Source organism: Nyctereutes procyonoides, unplaced genomic scaffold, assembly GCF_905146905.1.
Source record: "Nyctereutes procyonoides isolate TBG_1078 unplaced genomic scaffold, NYPRO_anot_genome, whole genome shotgun sequence".
NCBI lineage: Eukaryota > Metazoa > Chordata > Mammalia > Carnivora > Canidae > Nyctereutes > Nyctereutes procyonoides.
In genome coordinates, this window is record NW_026575034.1 from 14,821,349 (window position 1) to 14,838,777 (window position 17,429).

The 17,429-nt window shown below is 43.9% G+C and overlaps 1 protein-coding gene across 9 annotated transcripts in view; it reads right to left on the reverse strand.

Annotated features, from left to right (window-relative positions):
* TEAD1 (TEA domain transcription factor 1) overlaps positions 1-17,429 on the reverse strand; it is a 268,997-nt gene that overhangs the window by 21,299 nt on the left and 230,269 nt on the right. The window lies entirely within an intron of this gene.

Here is a 17,429-nt window from a genome sequence, read left to right on the forward strand (position 1 = left end):
CAACGGCAGAGGCAACCAAACAGCTTATTTCTTTTAAACTACCAACCTCCGGGATCCCTGGGTGGCGCAGCGGTTTGGCGCCTGCCTTTGGCCCAGGGCGCGATCCTGGAGACCCGGGATCGAATCCCACGTCAGGCTCCCGGTGCATGGAGCCTGCTTCTCCCTCTGCCTCTCTCTCTCTCTCTCTCTCTGTGACTATCATAAATAAAGAATAAAAAACTTAAAATAAATAAAAATAAACTACCAACCTTCACCCACGTCACAGATACCACCAGGAGGAAGGCTGCTTTAGAACGGCAGGCACCTCAGCTTCTCAGGCACAATGCTTTTTCTGCCCTTTTTTCAAATGCTCCACATTTTACTTTATGCACTTCAGTGGCATTAACAATGTAGGCTAATTTGGACACTTAATAGCTGAAGCAAGCACAGAAGTAAACACACTACATAATCAGTCCCTATACACAATTTAAAAATGTTAACAAAGTTCAGAATGGCATTTGCCCCAATGTGATGTGAGCAAAATTGCTGGAAACGCCCACAGCCTCCACGTGCGCACCTCTGAGTTTCCACGCCTAAGCAGCGCCGGTCAAAGCCGCTGTCCCACTGCAGCGGCACGCTGTGTAGACATGACTACACTGGATTCGTTTTTAAGACCCTCTTTTGTCTATTTGACAAAATTATTTGCAGTAATAATCAGCACTCTGTTCCACTGTTTTAGACTTTAAACACACACACACACACACACACACACACTCCTCAAGCAGTAACAGAATGACAATTGAAGTAACTCAAGTTCTGTTTTCCTGTCTTCGTAAGGACTTTGCTCTCATGGCTCATCTCTCAACCTACTGTTTAACCGCGGGAAGCAGCAGGACGGCGGGGCTGCAGCTCACATGGCTCTAGGAACCGACACAAGGCTGAGTCCACATGTATTATTAGAGTAACACAACAGCTACTAGAAGTGTGCTAAATTGAAGAACATATACATATATATATTCACACACACAAAGTATGTGCATGTATGAATAAAAAACACTAACTTCAATCATTTAGGACTTAGGTTACAAAAGAAAAAATCTTTTTAGCAGTGTTTTATCAATGGCATTGTTTAGGCCCATGCGCACATGGTGAGAATAAAAGCGAGAATGATTTTCAGATGGGTTTTGCCACTAACCTTCTCTAAGACCATGGACGTCCTTACTGCCGGCACCTGGGCAGACCATCCCCACCCTCTGACCTTTGGCTCACCACTGTCCCTTAGAATTCTCCCAAATAATTTTAGTTAGTTTTAATTGGGAATGGACGACCTGTAGTTTTAACGACAGGAAGTATAAAAAATGAAGCTAATATATACGTTATGAAAACCTGCTCAGAAATTAGGCCACCAAATTATGAGTTCTAAAGTTACGGAAGTTAACTGTTTTTTTGTTTTGTTTTTTACATAAAATCAAAGCCCGACACACATTCAGAGAAATGCCCAGATCACAGGTTTACAACTCAATTAGTTTTCATAAAGCGAACACTCCATGTAACCAGCACCCAGGTGAAGAAACAGAACAGAAGCCCTCCCACCCATGCTCTCTTCCAGTAATCAACCCCATAACTCCCAGGGGTGATCTAGAGGCTAAAACACTGTATTTTAGTTCTGTCTGGTGGTTTCAACTTCAAATGGAATCACAGAGTGTGGACTCTGTGTTTAGTTCCATATGCTCAGCACTACAGTGTGTAAGATGCATCCAGGGCTGTATGTAAGCTCATTCACCCTTGTCCGTACAGAGTATTCCACTGAATGAAAAAAATAGCACGATCTATGCAGTCTACTACTGATGGGCACTGGCGATGTTTCCAAATGGGACTGATCATGAAGAGTGCTACTCAGTAGGGGTGCCTGGGTGGCTCAGTCAGTCGGGCTTCTGACTCTTGGTTTTGGCTCCAGTCATGATCTCAAGGTTGTGAGATCGAGCCCCACATCAGGCTCCATGCTGAGCACAGAGGCTACTTAAGATTCTCTCTCCCTCCCCACCAGCCCCTCTCCCACTCCCCAAAAAAGTGCTACTCTGTACATCCTTGCATATATTTTTGATGAACATGTGTATGCATTTCTGTTGGGTGGAAGTTCCCCAGGAGTGGAACCGCTGGGTCACGAGGACCATGCACATTTTAGCTTCCATTTAGATAAGAGGGATAGATGGTTTTATTTTTATTATTATTTTCCTTTTTTTTTTTTTTAAGATTTGAGAAAACTTTAATTATTAGTATAAATTTAACAGGTTGGTTTTTAAAAGGCTTCTCAACTAACAGTAAACAACCCATTTGCTATTACAACTGCTCTGCAATTACTCTTGAACATGGAAAATAATCATGTAGCCATCCAACCATATCACAGCTGTTCTTCAGGAATTTTCTAGGAGGAGGTATTGATGTGAAAGATAATCATCTGTCAGCTGAGGATGTTACGATTACCTCCAGAAGGAAATGCATTCTCTGAGCTCCTATGGAGCAAAGGTAATATCAAAGACAGAATTTCTAGCATCGAATCAACAACAAAGGAGGCAAACTCTGTGATGAGCCTGAGATTTGCACGGAGTTCATTACCCACCCTCTTGACTCCTTTTTCCCAACTGAAAACTCAGGGCAAACCTATTTCATACAGTTCTGAAGATAAGCAAATAAAGAATGTGCTGGTATCAGAGATATGATTTCTGTCCACATCAGCTTTTCTCTGACCACAGGATAGTTTCTAAAAGCAAATTAACATTAAAAAATCCGAGAAACGGTGAAAACCCAGCAAACTTATCTTCCCAACAAATCCTAAATTCAAACCACGTCCTATCCTTTCCTTTGAGGTCAAGTCAGCTTAAAATGGTTATGGGCCAGGCTCTGGAGTTAAACACACACACGTGTGCGCACACAGCAAGTGTGGCTGGGGAGGGGAATTCTAAACAGGCCCTTCTAAGGAGTCTTTTGCCCATTTTGCTTTAGAACCTAGAGATCCTACATACGAACTGGGTTTAGAGACCAATTCTTTCTCCTACTACCAAATGCAGGAATCCCTTCTACAGTATGCTGACCTGTGCTGCCTTCGGGCTAAATATCTTTAGGTACAGGAAAATCACTGCTTTAAGAAAATACCATGTGCTAGGCAGACTTGTTAGCTCTTTTTCCTGACGTATTAGTTTTCTACTGCTGCTTTAACGAATGACCACAAACTAAGTGGCTTAAACCAACACATTTGGGGCACCTGGGTGGCTCAGAGGTTAAGCATCTGCCGTTGCCTAGGTTGTGATCCTGGGGTCCTGGGATCGAGTCCCATATCGGGCTCCCCAGAGGGAGCCTGCTTCTCTCTCTGCCTGCGTCTCTGCCTCTCACTGTGTGTCTCTCATGAATAAATAAAAATAAAATCTTAAAATAACCCCAAAACCACAATTTATGATCTTATGCTTCTACAGGACACACTTTGACACTGGTCTCCCCAGGGTAAGCTCAGGGTGTGGGCAGCGCTATGACCCTCTCCAGAGCTTCTGGGGTGAGGGTGGATCTGCTTTCCTTGCTTCTTCCAGCAGTGGTCTGGAGGCCACCCACGTTCCTTGTCTCTGGGCCCGGCCCCCCATTTTCAGAGCCTGTAAAAGCAGGCGGTGTCCTTCTCTGGCCACTGCCATCTTTCCCTGGCCCTCCTCTTCTACTTCTAAGGAACATGGTGATTACCCTGGATCCACTCAGATAATCCAAGATACTCTCCCTAGCTGCTAAGCAACCCGATGCCCCTTTGTGTGCAATGCAATATATTCACAGATCCCATGGCAAGGTCTTGGACATGACTCTGCTACCACACACCTCAAGATGCAACTGGCTCCCCTGTGACTTGCCCTGAGAGCTCTGCCTCCTGGAATCACGCAGGCCCGAGAACACCTCTGTTGGACAGTTACGCAGTTTTCATGTTTCCTCCTTGCTCTTACCTGTCCTTTCCCCTTCTCACCGACAAGGTTCTTCAGGCCCTACCTGCTTCCCCGGATTCAAGTTCTACATTAATCTTTTAAAACCCCATCCTGGGATGCCTGGGTGGCTCAGTGGTCGAGCATCTGCCTTTGACTCAGGGCATGATCCTGGAGTCCTGGGATCGAGTCCCACATCGGGCTCCTTGCATGGAGCCTGCTTCTCCCTGTTTCTCATGGATGAATATATAAATAAATAAACCCCATCTTGATTTTGGATCTCCCTTCCAGCTAATCCAGATATTTGAGAAATCTGACTTTTCCTCTGTACTTACTGTATCCCAGCCATCTGACCGACAGCATGGAGAGCGGTGACTTCTTGGGGTCTCTATCACCTACAAAGAAGACTTGCTTCAAGAAGCCACCAGGGTGATGGGAAGACATAATGCAGAGGAGACCTAACTGGCAGCCTTTAACAACAGAACCACCGCTCCTAGTAACTCGGGGAATCCTTGCACCCCAGGACAGATATGGACAGAGCCTCAAGTTACATGGACATAGATGTGACCCCATATAAATGGGGTTCATAATTAATTATCAAAACCAGTCTCCACAAAGCCAGTCTGAGCTGAGCTTCAGTGCACAAGGATCCAGCATGCAGGACAGCTACAACGATGGCTTTTCCCAAAGAGCAAAATCAGCACTTCTTCCAATCTGTGAGCTTACGATCTGTCTTAAGCTTTGAGTCTAACAGCTCAACAAGCACCAAATTGCCATCTTTCCCACAAAGAGATGATTAGAGAGGTTACAGAATTCTGGAAATAAAAAAAAAGGCAATTGTTAATAAATGTGTATTGAATCAATTAAGAACTTCAGGGTCTGCTAGTGGGCAAGTCCTGCAAAGCCATACGAGGTCAAAGGAGAAGCAGGTCACAGTGCCGGGCAGACAAAGCTGACTGCATCAGACAGCAAAGAAACAAGAACGACAAAAAAAGGAAGCCTCACACTTTCCCGAAACTTTCTCTTAAATAAACATTCTCATCTCATACTCCTCAAATGCAGCTGAAACACTAAGTCACCAGACAGTTCTCTGGATTTGTGTCTCATTACCTCTCATTCAGCTAGCCCGTTTATTCACGTCTGTTCCACTGTTTATGTTTCTGAAATTTGAAATAAAAAAGCAAGATACTTCAAAGATACGATCCTTCCCATTTTATGAGTGAGGGAAAATGAGGCTGAGCACTGTTAAGTAGGATGCAGAGTCCTCGAAGGCGAGGGCTGGGCCAGGGGGCCACGGGTGCAGAGCCCAGGGCTCTGGAAACCTGGCTCCAGGTGGCTGAAGGACCAGGAGATGAAAACTAGAGCTGCCAAGAGGAGACCCAAGGGCACAGCTCACCCAGGAGTGGCGCTGGGCTGCTTCGGAGAGAAGAATCCTGCTGGGGGAACAGGGAGGAAGCAGGGGAGGGGGCAGGGGCACCAGGTTAGGGAAAGAGGCGGCAGCTGGACACTCCCTTCCCACCCAGGCCCCCCCTTCCACTCCCCAAGGCTTGGAAGAGCTGGGTGGGAATGGCTCCGTTGCAAAAATGAAAACATCAAGAGGACTGTCCCTCATAAGAGACAGTCCTAATAGGCACTGATGGATACAAGGAGACGCTGGCATTTTCAAACCGCCACTTTGAACCTCTCCTCTTCATCCTCTCTGAGCCATGATCAAAGGCCCAAGATTTCAAATTGTGAAGCAATTTTTTCCAATGGCAGCATCTGGCTCCTTGGCAGGCGGCACTGGGAGCCGGGCCCTGCAGTGGGCGGCCGGCCAGGCCTGCCACATGGCTAGGCTCGGCCAGGCAGGGCACCACGTGGGCCTGCAGCTGCTCCTGCAGGCGCCAAAGGACAATCGCTCTGCACTGGGCAATAAGCCGGCGGGCAGAAGTAGCCCAGGAGGCAGTGCTGGGGGGACCCCCCTGGTTGAGGGGGGGGGGACAGGCGTGAGGATGCAGGCTGCTCTCAAACCCTCCAGCCTGACTCATTTGCATGCATCTGCCCCCTGGCCCACCCCCTTGGCATCAGTGGATTGAGTTGGGGGATCGCTGGGATGACCCTGGGAAACCTCCCCAACAAGGCAACCTGCACTGGGGGAGAGTGATGAAGCTGACCTCGGGAAAGCAAGCCTTTAATACGTTCCCCTCGGACCATTCCACCCTTGCCCAACACAACGGGACAGCAGCTGTAGGGCTCCTGCCACAGCTGTTTTAAATAAGAATAATAGGAATAAACTCAGCCTCACTCTTCAAGTTACTTTCCACTAATTATGGCATATATTTACATCTACAAAATAGAAGATTTAAAAAAACACCACCAAGAGCCCCTTTATTGTGCAGATTGGCACCCCTATTTGAATTTCATAAACATTTAGTACTTCAAAGAATCTTAAAAGCTTGCTTTAATTACAATATGCACTGCTTGAAAGGCTGGCTGTTTGCATTGCAAATTCCTACAAATACCAGCATTCATTTTTAAAAAAATTCAATTAATATCACCCACACAACTTCAGGTAACTGCCACTGGTGACTTCACACAGTAGCTGGGATGAAAGAGCCAAGGTCTCAGCTCCAAGTACAAAGCAGCTGCACAGGGCAGTTCTTGCCAATGGAGGCGGTTAATGAGTCCTGGGCTCCCAGCTGAGCTAGCCCTGCACACATCACATTCTTCAGGTGTGTGAACACTGGCCAGAGACCACCCTTTCCAAGATGGAAAAAGGACCTTTTTCTGGTCTGGAGTTTTTGTGCAAAAAAGAGTCCTTTATGGAAGGACAACAAATCAATTAACAAGCGTAGAGTTGCCAAATAAAATACAAGACACCCAGTTACATTTGATTTTTAGGTAAGAAACTTTTTTATTATGTGTTTGAAAGATTGCACGGGACACATGTGCACTTAAGTGTATGTTGTTTACCTGAAATTAAAATGTGACTGGGTGACTGTATTTTTATTTGCTAAATCTGGCACCTCTACTGGCAAGTCATGTTTACCAAAAATAATAATAAAAATTGGGGACTTACTTTTAAATCTCATTGCTGTAAAAAGACATTTTCTGCTCACGATATTTTAAGTAAGAAAAAAATTAAATCTCACAACTGACAGCCCACTGACAAGTCCTTGAGACAGGCAGAGTGATCTTCCTCTCGAAATTTAACTGCCTTGAGGATAATAGTTAGCTAAGGGCAAAAGCAATCTTGGCTTAACATTATCCTGACCTCCAGGATCCCATAAACCTACTTTAACACGTAAAAATTCCTTTGGGAAGTTCCCATATCTCTACCCCACCCCCACCCCCCAAGCTATATGTTAGCAATCATCCTCAAGCACGTGGCCCACTGATATACATTTGAAGGGCCTCATGGCTAAGGCCCAACAGCTAGCCCTCAAGGTCCTGCAAACCTTGCTTCCAAATTTCCTTAGAGATTTTGACTATCCCTAACCCCTTTGCAACTTGAAAAGTTCTAATTGGCCACCCCCTCATAACCTCAATGCGATTCTTTCTGCCCACAGGTACTACCCCCGTGATTTAAGAGAGCCACCCTACTTGGGGTGTCTGGGTGGCTCAGTCAGTTTGGTGTCTGACTCTTGGTTTTAGCTCAGGTCATGATCTCAGGGTCATGGGATGGAGCCTCACATCAGGCTTCATGCTCAGCAAGGAGTCTGCTTGAGATTCTCTCACTCTTCCTCTGCCTCTCCGCCTGCTCATGCTGTCTCTTTTTCTCTCTCAAATAAATGAAATCTAAAAAACAAAACTGAATATGTCTCAAGGATTCTTTCTTGACTGTTCACTCTGAACCCCAACATTTGCACATCAAAATATAATTTTTTAGTAAAATCAAATAATGTACAATGTTTGTAGATGCATGTAAAAAGTCCAGAAGGATACATGGCTGTGGGGAAACTTCACTTTTTCTTTTATGGTCTTTTGATCTCCTTGGACTAGTTATAATAAGCTTATATTGCTTTTGTAATGTAAAAAGTAAATTAAAAAAGGGTGGGAGGTTGGATGTACTCTGGGTCTCCACTTGCACAGTGGGGAGGGATTTCATATATCACCAAGGGCCTGGGTCTCATTTTAGACAATTGACCAAGACCCCTGAGGGGTTTATGACTATGTCCAAATAAGTCACTTATTTCTTGCAAAACCAGGTCTGGAGATGAGAACACCCTGACACTGCCACCTTAGTTCTTTCCTTCTCGGGCTTTTCTTGAGGTACAGTTACAGCGAAGCTAATTGTGCCACCATCAACAGGGCAAATACTGTTGTACTGTTGTGCAAATGCATCGTGTGTTTGCCTGCCCCTGGACCCTCTGGTTAGCAGTAGCTCTTGGGAAGACAGGGGCTTAGCATCTCAGCCTGTAACCTTGGGGTGTGGAGTTCAACATCCTCGTGCAGGAAAGGATGGACTCCTGAGCTGGGCTGTGTGAGCAACCACTTGAGCCAGATGACCCAGGTCAGAAAGCATTAGAGGAACAGCTCTCAGACAGGATCTCGCAAGAGGTTAAGGACTTCTAATTTACTTTCTGCCTAGATGTCCCTAAGTGTTCAAGTTAAAAAAAAAAAAAAAGTATCCATAGTGACTGAGGTTAAGGGATTGGAGGAAAAGCAGAGTGAGCTTCTGCTCCTACTTTCTAGGCTGTCCTATTCTGTCTTATATTTTCAGGTGGATTCAGGAAGTCTTTTAAGTAAAGGAATGGCCACAGAGATCAAGGTTTCCACCTCAACACTCGTTGTTCTCCAAGTTCTAGAAGACCCAGAGGCCATGAAGACCTTTAATGCCTCCCAGTAGGATTCCTTGTCTCTGAACAAAAGTCTATGTCCCCTGAACTCCTTCCCACTCCCCTTCCACTGACTAAATTCTTTTAAGATCCTGCTCAAATGCTATGTCTTTGTAAGGCCTCTGGAATCTTCACGGGCAAAAAGGGTTCCTTCTACCTCTGTGCTTCCACCTTTCCGACACAACTCCTATCCCATGGTGCTGTCACTCACCTGCCATCCCATACCAGACCCTAAGGTGTGCCTCTTACTCAGGTCTGTTTTCCCAGGTCTCTAGGATCAGCGTAGAGTTCACTGAATGTTGACTAAATGACTCACCAGTGTGTACATGTTTATTACTTAATGCAAATGATAAAACTCTTAGGAGAACATAGCAAACTCCAGAGATGGCCTGGAAAAGCTCTGGTGTGCATCTCTCAAGGTGTCCTCCCCGGCTTCAGTACATTCCTTTAGAAGCATCCCTCAATAAACTATCCTATGCTTCCTCTACCAGCATGTGATGTCTGTGCTGGCTACCTGGCAGGTGTATCATAGCCCCTGATGTATAGCACTTTCTCTAGGTGTATGGAAGGAAATAAAATGACCTTTCAGCCAACAGATTTTTTTTTTTTAAAACTGTTAAAAATCTGCTATATGCACTGCACTGCTGGAGATGCAAAAGCTACAGATGGGATCCCTGCTTCCTGGGAGTGTGGGGTGGGGGGCCTACAAAGTCCTATCCCTGTGCAATAGGGGAAAGGAAAACAGGAAGGAAGCAACAATAGACAGCGGTCAAAGCAGAAAATGCTAACAAGCTCAGGTAGTTTTCTTAGGAAATCAAACCAAAATGGAAGCATGTGCAGGTTCATGGACTCCCCTTATCCACATGCCCCTCCCCCCCATGAAGTATCAGAACCTGCCTTTAAGAGATAGTTTTTTTAAAAAAAACAGACCACTGGTAAAAATGATCACAGAACCACAGAATACCCACGATATGTTATTATGTATTAGCCTCATAAATACCTCTGAACATAGTGGTTTTACTTGTTAATCTTCCTTCCATCTACGTCAAGCCACCACTCGATACTGCTCTTGTAATTTCAGGACTTAACACTATTTTGAGATGAGACGGAAGTACAGAGACATGAAAGGCTTGTTGAACTGAGAGGCCCTTCCCTTGCTGATAGCAGCTTAGGACATGTGGGGAGCAAATCACTCCATTTTGCTAACTTCCTTTTCCACGAATAGCAACGGGCGGGTTTGGTTCCAAATGATAGACTCAAGTCTACAACTCCAATCAAAATCACGCTGAATCCAATTAGACACAGGCTGCCACTCTGGAGGGGGCCATTCGGGCAGCTTCCATGTGCATCCGGTGTCTCTTCTTACATAAAGCCCAGTTGTTTTATTTATAGCGCCTGTCATTTTGTCCAACAAATGTGATTTAATTCCTACCAAGATAAAAGCATCTTCTAAAGGCTGCTGTCCTCTTTCCAGATAACTAGCCTTCCCTCTCTCTGTTTTATACAATCTCCTCACAGCTGCTCTAGTTAGTAAAACTAGCCTTTTTCTTCCCCTAGAAAAATAAGGTAAAGAAAGTTGAACAACTATACTTGTATTTATTGTTGGGTGCCTGGGTGGTTCAGTTGGTTAAGCATCTGCCTTTAGCTCAGATGATGATCTCAGGGTCCTGGGATCGAGTCCCATATCGGGCTCCCTGCTCAGCGGGGAGCCTGCCTCTCCCTCTGCTTCGTCTTCTCCCCCCTGCTCCGCTTGTGCTCTCTCACTTTCGCTCTCAAATACAATCTTTGAAAACAAATATAAACATATTTATCGTTAATTGCTTAGACAAATGATCATCATCTCAAGAATTTTAAAAAGCAAAACATTATGATTAACCACAGGGCAATATCATATATGCTGGTTTCTAAAATACCATTAATTCAATAATAATTTGAAAAGAAAAAAGAAACATTATATAAGTGCATATAAAATCATCTTTAACAATAGAATCCATAACCAAATTCATTTCCACATTACTTATTATTCCAATCAAAGTTTTAAGACTAAGTCTTCATCATGCTATTCTTCTAAATCGTTTTTATCTGTAAGGTTTTAAGTAACATGCTAGTAACATGACATGTTACTAGCAAGTTTGAGCCAAACTTGACAGTTTTCAACACCCCGGTAGGACAGAGCAGAATTTTTTTGAGGCTCCTTCAAAAATATTAGTTTCACTGTGTTTCTTATTTGGTTAAACCCATTAATTCTGTTTATTTCCTTCAGTAAACCACATGTGGCTGTAAATGAACTTCTCTTGAAAGTCAGCTGCAAGTAGGACTTGGGTTTCTGTCTTTTAGGATTCATGATGGAATCACACCTGCACCTTGTCTAGCTTTGGGAATCCTGTGATCAATACCAAGACAGTTGGCATTTTACCTTAAATTAGCTGCTTCATGTGCCATATCGCTGGCAACCCATGTGCGTGAATCTCAGGGCTGAAATGGAGCAGGACTCTGCTTGCAGGTGGACCTCTTCTATCCTTAGGGCCTACACAGCACCTGATGGATCACTATCTTAGAAGAAAAAAAGTCTGGTTCTCTGCTAATGCAAGTCTGCCTCATTTATCACAAATCTGGTTCCACACATGCCTCCTTGATCATTAACTTTAATGCTAGCTTTTCTGAGATGTTTTAAGTAGGAATTCAAATTTAAGCTAAAATGTGCGCTAGTCGTCTATAGTACTAGTGCAAATAACTAAGGTGACGGGAGGTTGGGGTGGTGGTGGTGAGATGCCTTCAATGTTGGCTCAGGCCCCAAAGGGCAGGTGATGAAAACCTCATCTCTGGAGGGGCCGGCATAGTGCTTATGGCGTCCGCTCTAGGCAGCATCCTATTTCTAGAACTGTTAAGATGGGAACGTGTGTATGTCTTAGAATTGAGGGAAAACCAGGGCACCTGGGTGGCTCAGCCAGTTAAGTGTCTGCCTTCTGCTCAGGTCATGACCCTGGGGTCCTGGGGTAGAACCCACCATCGGGCTTCCTGCTCAGTGGGGAGCCTGCTTTGCCCTCTGCCTCTGCCTGCTGTCTGCCTACTTGTGCTTGCTCTCTCTCTCTCTCTCTCTCTCTCTCTCTCTCCCTATCAAATAAATAAGTTTTCTTCTTTTTTAAAAAAAAAGATTGAGGGAAAATAGTACATTCAACCTTATTAATAGTTTCTTTTTTTTTTAATTTTTTTTTAAAATTTTTATTTATTTATGAGTCACACACACAGAGAGAGAGAGGCAGAGACACAGGCAGAGGGAGAAGCAGGCTCCATGCACCAGGAGCCTGACGTGGGATTCGATCCCGGGTCTCCAGGATCGGGCCCTGGGCCAAAGGCAGGCGCCAAACTGCTGCGCCACCCAGGGATCCCTTATTAATAGTTTCTATAGAGAATGAGAAAAAATTAAAATCTTTGAGTAGAAAGAGAGATGAAGAGGGATTCAAAAAGCAAAGTGACAAGAGAAAATTGTTTTGTTTTATATCATGGCACGCCAGGCTCTGAGGATGCTGGCCCCACTTACTCAGTGCTTGACGACCTTAGAAAAATCAGCGTGGTTATTTACACATGCACACACATATGTAAAGTATTATGATCAATACTTAATAAAATAAGAATGGCTAAATTAGGATATACCCAGTAAATAGGACATCACATAGTCATTAAAAATGGTTATTGGCGATACAGTGGCATATGGCCACACGGAAGGGTGTCTGATAGGGAAGAAAAGCGGGATACCAGGTTTAACGCATTTTTCATTCAAGCTACATAAACATGGATTATATTTGTGGTGCATTTAGGAATGAATTAAAAATTATACATTTCCAAGACTGTCTAGAATATTATGATGTTGCTTTTGTAATCATAATGTAAAGATGATGCCACTCCCCTAGTCCCCCCTGCAAAGGCAGCGAATAGTGCTGTATGGATCTTTCTAGTAAGTCTCAGGATCTGACATGCACTTGCTGGTAGCCACAGTCTGTTCCCTGTAAGCCCCCACGTAAATGGACGCCAGGGCATCCCATGATGGCAGGACTTCAGGAAGAAACTGGTCTGCTTCCCTTTGGCTGGCTTCCCCCTGGCTTCCAGGGAGGAGGACAGGTCAGGGGATGGGCTAGGGAGCTGTGCATGCTCCCTGCAGAGGCCATACACAGATTTCACGGAAAGGGCACAGATTCCAGAGTCCAGCTGACCTGGCACTGATTAGCTGTGTGACTTTGCAGAAGTCACTCTGCCTCTCTGTGACTCGATTTCTTCACGTGTTAAGTGGGAATAACCACATGTGCCTCACAAAGATTAAATAATAATCAAGTATGTGCTTATGCCTGGTGGAGTGCCTGGCTCAAAAAGACTCATTAAGTCATGTTCAACTATTGATAAAGAGAGAAGCCCCTTCCTCCCATTTCCACAAAATCCTTTTTCTTCTCTTTGTAATTAAATATTTAAAAAAAATTTTTAGGTGTAGGATTAAGATGCACAAGAGTGAATGACAAGTAGGCAAGAAGGAAGAGAAAGAAAATAATCAGGAGGTGGTCATGAAAAGAAAAACAGAGAAGGCAAAAGGCAAATAAAGCCACTATAATACTTAGTAAGAAGAATCCAAATATTCTCTTGGCTCAAAAATTGTTAAAACCACTGACTGCTGACATCAAATGCTGATTCTTTGTCTTCCTAATTTTTCCACCTACCTGTGCTGTCCATACAAGTGAAGACCTAGGTGCAAAGCACCTCAAGATACTTGAAGGCACCTGAGCTCACCTAATGCACCTCACCTGTACCTTGCATCTTGGCGCTCTCGCTAGCCAGCCCCTTGTCTACAACGCTGTCATCTCTCCCTACCCTCATACTGGCAGCCCTAGTGGTTGAAGGAGCTGTTGACTGACTCTTAATATCTCACTGATGGGAAGGTAAAATGGTAGAAACTGCTTAAGAAAGCAGCATGGCAGGCAACCCCGGGTGGCTCAGCGGTTTAGCGCCACCTTCAGCCCAGGGCCTGATCCTGGAGACCTGGGATCGAGTCCCACGTCGGGCTCCCTGCGTGGAGCCTGCTTCTCCCTCTGCCTGTGTCTCTGCCTCTCTCTCTCTTTCTGTGTCTCTCATAAGTAAATAAATAAAATCTTAAAAAAAAAGAAAAGAAAAGAAAACAGCATGGCAGTTTCTTAAATCAAACATGGAGCCACCGTGGGACACAGACATTCCACACCTATGGAAAAATGCCAAGAAAAGATGCTGCAAAATGAAACCGTATGTCCACACAAAGACTTGTACACGAAGACTTGATAGCAGAATTAATTGATCAAAGCCTCAAGTGGAAACAATCCCCAACTCGATCAACTAGTGAATGGATAAGCAAAACATGGTATGTTCATAGGACAGGCTCGTCCTAGGCAATAGAAAGGAGCTAAGTAGTGGCATGCTGGAAAATGGATGGGACACCCACACTGGCATCCTCACCTCTGCCAGTCATTTATGTGTCGGGGCCCGAGGCCCCGGGGGCCAGTCTTCCACCCTGAGAACAGTGCACTGACCACTACTTGGTGCGCCACCGTGCCGCTGACCTCGAAGTGCAGGCGCTGGGGGTAGCACTCAGTACTTCCTCCACGGCAAACGCCTGACCTTGTCTGGCCTGGCTGAGCCAGGCTGCAAGTGGCTGATGTTCTGAAAACAGTTTCAGGAACAATCATATGAGCAAAGGAAGACAACCCAGAGACTTTTCAAGGCACTTGGAGACCGAGGAAAACGAGGGAAGAATAAAGAATGGGTGTAGGATCTCTGTTGAAATTTATGGAATTCACACAGAAACAAGAATTCTGATTTTGTTACCTGCTGATAACAAAAAATATTTCAAAGGGAGTTTTAAACCTACTTAAGAAACACCTGCTGGAAACACCTGATACCAAAGATAGATGTTTTAAGTATAATTTATTCTCACTGAGGCAGTAGAGGAAGCCAATGAGACTTTAAGTTGCAGCAAATTGTAAATGTAATTCGAATGGCCTTTCTTCATTGAACATTGTTGCAACTGAATGTCTTTAGAAAGGTTAAGTACTGCCCACAATTATACTGAGGGAGGGAAGTCTCTACCACATTCATAGAAGTGCTCTATTTTAATCTTGCAAATGTTAATAAGTTTATATGTAATCTCAGGGCGGTTATTTCTAAATTTGGACATTTCACACTAGTGACCACACTCTAGACCAAACATCTAGACCTCACTACTTGGGGATCTATGACCAAAAGGCCCCATCACTGAAAGCGTTGATTAAAATTATCCCAAACGAAATGGAAAATTTGGGAAGCAAAAACAAGAACAGCTTTCTAAGGACTTTCTCTTACGCTTTATATCCAAATAATATGCTAATTATAAGAAATCTTATTATCATTAAAAAACCAATACCGTTTCATTTGAAAGTGCTGAAAATGGCTTCCTTTCATCATATCCTACAATTACTGATTAATTATAATTAACCTGAGTAGAATGGCCTCTTTTTATATCCTTCACAATAGTGGCTCTCAAACTTTTTGATCTCAGGACCCCTTTCTGCTCTTAAAATTGATTGAGGACCTCAAAGAGCTTTTGGTTCTGTAAGTTACATCTATCTACACTTTCTGTAGTGGAAATTTAAAGTGAGAACATTTAAAACATATTTATTACCTGCTTAAAAAAATAAACTCATTATATCTTTTTAAATTAGACATACCTATATTTTCAAAAACGAAAGAAAAATTGAAAGGGTAGTACTGTTTTACACTTTGGAAATACATTTAATGTGTGCTTTCATGGAAAACACCTAGATTCTCAAGCATGCTTCTACATTGCTTGCCATCATGTGCTGTTTTGGTTCAAGTATACCCAAAAAAAAAAAAAAAAAAAAAAAAAAAAGAAAAAAAAAATCCAGCCTAACACAAATCTGGAACTAGAAAAGGGAAGAGTATTTTAACAGGCTTTTCAGATCATTGTGGTCATTTTTCTGTAATACTATACCAAAATTTAACAAGTGACAGTTTCTTAAAAATTAGCTGCAGCGTGGAATCTGAAACCGTTATCAATGAACTTTTCATACTCTATTCCATGAAAATCCACTGGTTTATCTCATACAATATCAAAAAAATATATCACTTTTGTTAATATGGCTATGGGTCTCACCAGAAAAGTCTGGTAAGTACTGGGAAGCTGTTGGGGCACCTGGGTGGCTCAGGGATTGAGCGTCAGCCTTTGGCTCAGGTTGTGATCCCAGGGTCCCGGGATCGAGTCCTGCATCGAGTTCCCTGTGTCTCTGCCTCTCTCTGTTTCTCTCATGAATAAATACATAAAATCTTTAGAAAAAAAAAAAAAGTACTGGGAAGCTATCAAGTTTATGGAGGTGGATGCAAGTTTTCCAAAGCTCTTATTTTTACTAGAAAGCTGGAATTTTTCCTTTGGTAATAAATACTGTCAGTTGTTTTCCTTGAAGTGGCAGGCAGGCAGGCTCAGTGTATTCATTTGCAATGTGTATTCTAGGTTCAAGATGTAATTAAATTTATAGAAGACCTTCTTGGTGTAACCAGTTCTCTTTTTAAAAACTGTGTGTGCAGACCAGCTGGATGAAGCCAAAGCTTCAGCGTTTTACCCTGCTGGTTCTGAACTATCAGTGTGCCTATCAGCAGTATTCACACGCTCAGTGTCACAGTGCAAATAGCTCTGGCCTTCTCAGCCCATTGAAAGGATATCGATGAACTCCCTGGGAGTCCGCGGGCCATACTTTGAAACCTGCTGTGTTACCACATAATAACTGACCTCCAACCACCATTCTAATCACTAGTGGCAGCCCCCAATTTAGAAAGGTCTTCTTGCTTGTTCAGGTTATCCATGTATATTACCTGTCCCAAGAACATTAATATAAGTAGAAGGCTATTTCCACAATCCTAATTCAATACAGAATCATGAAAAATGAAATCTAGTTATCATGTAAGGACACAAGAAACTAAACAAACTAAATTTACTATGTAAATTCTCCAAGAAATTTAAAACATTTTCCTTAATTTATCCACTTATGTCCCCATTTGTTGGGCTGTTTTGTGAAGGTGTTTGCTCAGTATTGGAGAATGCTCAGTGGACAGATGGACGGACAGACACCCCCTCTCCCCTCCATGGGCTAGGGTTCACAGGGTGTGAAGCAGTCAGGAAAAAAGAGCAGAGGCGCTACAGCCAAACTCAGCTAATAAGAGGCCCTTGTAGGTCCCCACCCTACAAGTAGCCTTGTCCTTTGTCATCTCCGAGTCTGTTTTCTTAGCTGGACAGGAGGCAAATTCCACTTCACACTGTGAGGACTGGAGGAAGTGCCAGAAAGCATTATTAGCACAGCCCCCAGCAGCTATTCAGTAAATGGGAGCTACTATTAGGAGTAAGGTGTCCCGGGGCCAGTCCTCCGGGTCTAGAGGGGGCGTGGGACACACACCCAAGTAATTATGACTCAGCATGGGATCTGGTTAACAAAATGTGCTGGGAGTAAGAGGAAAATCAATGATCTGCCCTAAGGGAGGAAGGTGCTATCATAAAGGAGCCACCATCTCAGGGAAGTGGCCCTGCAGGAGGGCAGAGAAGGTACAGAGTCCATCAGACACAGAGCAGCCAGGCACAGGGCAGACGGAAGGAAAGCACCCTGGAACCAGCTCACTTTGG